We start from the raw sequence: 4,847 nt of genomic DNA, 5'->3' as shown, positions 1-4,847 counted from the left end.
AAGCCATCATTACCCACGTTAAGAGTCACGTTAACTAAGTTAACGTGAACTCTAACGTGGAAGTAAAGAAATGGAGCCAACGTTAGTGACACTTAACATTATCACTAACGTTGGACCAGGATCATAAGTGGCCACGTTAGAGTCCACGTTAACTTAGTTAACGTGGCCTCTAACGTTAAGAAGAAAAGGGGGAAAGCTAATGTTAGTGACATTCAACATTGTCACTAACGTTGGCCAAGTCACACAAGGCCACATTACCTTCCACGTTAACCTAGTTAACGTGGAAGCTAACGTGAAGAGACCAGGTGTCGACAACGTTAGTGACACTAAACGTTGTCACTAACATTGGGATAAACACACACTATCCCCAAGAAGCCATGTTAACTCCAACGTTAACCTAGTTAACATGGAAGTTAACGTGAAGAAGAGAGGTGACACCAACGTTAGTGACACCCAACATTGTCACTAACGTTGGAAGGAGCCCACACATGCCACCATGAGCCACGTTAACTCCCACGTTAACTTAGTAAACGTGGAAGCTAACGTGGATAAGAGAATGATGAGACAACGTTAGTGACACTCAACTTTGTCACTAACATTGGAGATGGCTAGCATGGCCACGTTAGAAGCCACGTTAACCTAGTTAACGTGGACTCTAACGTGGGAGCTAAGGGACATATTGGAACGTTAGTGACAATGTTAAGTGTCACTAACGTTCTCGAAGGTTGGCAAGCCTACGTTAAAAGAGCCACGTTAACTAAGTTAACGTGGACTCTAACGTAGAGAAGGGAGAGGCTTCTCAACGTTATTGGGAAAGTTGAGTCCCAATAACGTGCACAAAGGACAAAGAGGCAACGTTAGTGGCAACGTTTGTGCCACTAACGTTGAGGTTAACATGGCTCTTACTTAGGTAAGGAATGTTAGTGAAAAAGTTGAATGTCACTAAAGTTCTCGAACCCATATCTTCACTGAACGGTAACACCCCTAACATCCTGAGCTAAAGTCTCCGCCCACTTCACACTTTCTCTCTACAAGTAAAGCTGAGCCCAATGAAGAAGAGAACTGCTTCAAACTCAAGATCCAAAGGCCCATACCCAGACTTGAAGAATCAACTAGAAGAACAGAAGAGTAGTATATATAAGAGTAGCTTTGAATTATTTTGGGAGTTTGGAAATTATAGGGAGCCTCTTGGCATAGAACTACTCTCTGTATTTACTTTCTCGGCACTTCTAGTTTTCATCATGTATTCTCCATCCTTGTTTTCATTTTCTAGAGCTATGAACAACTAAACCCCTTTCATTGGGTTAGGGAGCTCTGTTGTAATTTGATGGATCAATACTAGTTTTCATTATACTTCTTCTATCTTTTCTCTTGATTTTACTTGAAAGCTTTCGATCTTCATCCAATTGGGTAGTTTTCTTGGAAAAGAAGCTATTCATACTTGGATCTCTTCTGAACCTTGAAAGAGGAATGAAGAGATCAAGCTAGAAATGCTTTCTCATGTTGGACCAAATTGGGTTTGGATGGATAAGTGACTAAAATCCTCTCAACACTTGGTTTGGGAAATGCATGTGGTATAATCAGTGACCATACTTCATCTCTTCTCACTAGCAATTGACCAAGGAATTGGCTATTGATCAAGATTTGAGAGATTGAATTACAAGAAATTGTAATTCAATCACTTAAGATTGCCAAGGAGATCAATGAGTGCATTGATTGAGGAAGAGATGAAAATGAAATTGATCCGGAGAATGCAACATTTCCTAAGCCCAATGAACTCCCCATTTTTGATCTTACCCATTCTCTTTAATTTCTGTTATTTACTTTTATGAGCAATTCCCCCATTCCCATTTACAATTCTGCAATTTACTTTCAGGCATTTACTTTCAGCTCTTTAATTCTGGCATTTACTTTTCTGTCAATTACCTTTCCGCCATTTTATTTTCTGCAATTCTCAACTCAAATTCTGGATTCGCTCAACTAGAACATTCCTCTAATTAAAGTTGCTTGATTAATCAATCCTTGTGGGATTCGACCTCACTCTATTGTGAGTTTTTACTTGACGACAAATTCAATACACTTGCCGAAGGAAATTTGTTGCGAGACAAGTTTTTAGTGCATCAAGTTTATGGCGCCGTTGCCAGGAATTGATTGTGCATCAACAATGATTAGATTGGAGGATAACTAGATTGAGCATTTTATTTTTGTTTAATTTAAATTTATGTTTGAGTCATTTACTTTCTGTTTTAGTTAATTTCTTCCCTTCCCCCTTACTTTTTCTTTGTCATTTACTATTCATCTCACTAACCCACTAACTATTTGATATATTGCATCACTCACACTAACAGTAATTCTGACAGATAAACTTTCTGCACTTATTCTCTTTGCTTGTACTTGTTGGTTGTATGACAGGGAGAAGAAGCGGGACTTCAAGTTCCTTTGATTCTGAACCTGAGAGAACCTTCCTTAGACTAAGGAGGGAGGCAAGAGAAAAACGTGTAGTTGGTGCTGAAGAAGAGGAGGAATACTTTGAGGAATACTTTGAACCAAACATGGAAGAAAACATGGAAAACCATCATGAAGAAGAGGCTCACAACCATGGCAGAGGAGGTCGAGCAAATCATGCTGGGGAGGATAGAAGAGTTTTAGGCTCGTACATCAATCCAAACCCAGGAAACTGTGGAAGTAGCATTCAAAAGCCAACCATCCATGCCAACAATTTTGAATTGAAGCCACAGCTCATCACCCTTGTTCAGAATAACTGTTCGTTTGGAGGGAGTGTCCAAGAGGATCCCAATCAACATTTAACCACCTTCCTGAGAATATGTGACACAGTGAAGTCTAATGGTGTTCATCCTGATGCCTATAGACTACTCTTATTTCCATTCTCACTCAAGGATAAGGCAGCCAAGTGGCTGGAGTCTTTCCCAAGGGAAAGCTTGACAACTTGGGAAGACGTGGTGAACAAATTCTTAGCAAGATTTTACCCCCTCAACGAATCAATAGGCTGAGAGCTGAGGTCCAGACTTTCAGGCAACAAGATGGTGAGACTCTATATGAAGCATGGGAGAGGTTTAAAGACCTAACAAGGAGGTGCCCACCAGATATGTTCAATGAATGGGTGCAGCTGCACATTTTCTATGAAGGGCTCTCTTATGAGTCAAAGAAGGCCGTGGACCATTCATCCGGAGGATCTTTGAACAAGAAGAAGACCATTGAGGAAGCCATAGATGTCATTGAAACAGTAGCAGAGAACGACTACTTCTATGCTTCTGAAAGAGGGAACACAAGAGCAGTAATGGAGCTAAACAATGTACATGCTCTGTTGGCCCAAAACAAGCTCATTACCCAGCAGCTGGCTGACCTCACCAAGAAGATGGAGAGGAACCAAGTAGCAGTAATCTCCACTTCATCAACAACCCAAGAAGGAGTGAACGAAGAAGCAGAGGGTAGTCAGGAGCAAGCCAACTACATTGGGAATTCACCTAGGCAAAACCATGATCCATACTCCAAGACCTACAACCCTGGATGGAGGAATCACCCAAACATTGGGTGGGGAAATCAACAAGACCAAAGCCTTGATCAAAGACGCCCAAATCCAAACAATTCAGCCCACCAACACTTCACATCTGGACCATATCAACACCCCCAAAACAACACCTCCCCACATTCATATCAAGGCCAGAATAACCCTACTCAGCCTGACCTATCATCATTTGATGAAAGAATCTCAAGGATTGAGAATCTACTTGAAGGCATAAGCAAGGAGATTCAAGACAACAAGGTGTTCAAGAAGGAAGTGCGAGCCAGTTTCAAGAACCAAGGAGACACAATCAAGAGGTTGGAATCTCAAGTGGGGTATCTCTTTGAGCAAATTCCCAAACCCACAGATGGATTTCCAAGTGACACAGAGAAGAATCCGAGAGGTGAAACAAAAAAGGTAAGATGGGAAGATTGTAAGATGGTCACTGTAAGTAATAAGGAGACTGAGGACAAGCCAAGCAAGCTGTCAGAACAACCTGAAGATACCTCGGCAGAGAAGGAGGAAAAAGAGTACCAAGAACCAGAAATCTCAAAACAGGAGCTGCTGAGACTCTATGCACCTTTTCCCCAACTGCTCAATGGTGCTGTGGAGAAGAGAATATACTCAAGATTACTGGACTTGTTTGTATCTCTGCATGTGAACATACCATTCATCAAGACTATCCAATAAATGCCTGCGTACATCAAGTATATGAAGGAGCTGCTTCCCAGGAAAAGCTCACTCAAGGGAGGGCAAACTATAGTAATGAACAAAGAGTGCAGTGCCCTCATTCAACCACAGTTACCAACGAAAAGAAAAGATCCAGGGAGTTTTCATGTCCCCTGTGCCATAGGGGAAACAATGTTTGATAGAGCACTTTGCGATTTGGGAGCAAGCATCAACTTAATGCCCTTATCCCTGGTGAAGAGGCTGCAGATCAATGAGATATTGCCCACAGATGTAGTCATCAGGCTGGCTGACAAAACTCAAAAACAAGCAAGAGGGGTGGTGGAAAATGTGTTGTTAAAGGTGGGGAAATACTTTCTTCCCATAGACTTTGTCATCTTGGACATGGAAGAGAGTCACACTCACCCAATCCTATTGGGAAGACCATTCCTAGCTACAGCCAGAGCACTCATAGATGTGGAGCGAGGGGAGCTAATATTGAGGATCCATGATGAACAACTCAGCTTCAATGTCTTCAAACTCTCACAAGAAGCAGACCAAGAAAACAAAGAACCAAGGAATGATCATAATGAGATGCTGACAGAGGAAACAAGCACTGAAGCACAACCAACAAATCTGAGAACCGCATTGAATGATG

The 4,847-nt window shown here is 41.7% G+C and overlaps 1 non-coding gene across 1 annotated transcript; it reads right to left on the bottom strand.

The window, feature by feature from the left end:
- Window positions 1-3,004: 3,004 nt before the first annotated feature.
- Window positions 3,005-3,111, bottom strand: LOC148576931 (small nucleolar RNA R71). Its single transcript, XR_015904207.1, has one exon. It is a non-coding gene; the product is annotated as a small nucleolar RNA R71 (small nucleolar RNA).
- Window positions 3,112-4,847: the final 1,736 nt, after the last annotated feature.

Source organism: Arachis ipaensis, chromosome B1, assembly GCF_059453495.1.
Source record: "Arachis ipaensis isolate K30076 ecotype BB chromosome B1, ASM5945349v1, whole genome shotgun sequence".
Classification (NCBI taxonomy): Eukaryota; Viridiplantae; Streptophyta; class Magnoliopsida; order Fabales; family Fabaceae; genus Arachis; species Arachis ipaensis.
Note: the sequence above shows the minus strand (reverse complement) of the source record. Positions and strands in the feature narration are given on the sequence as shown.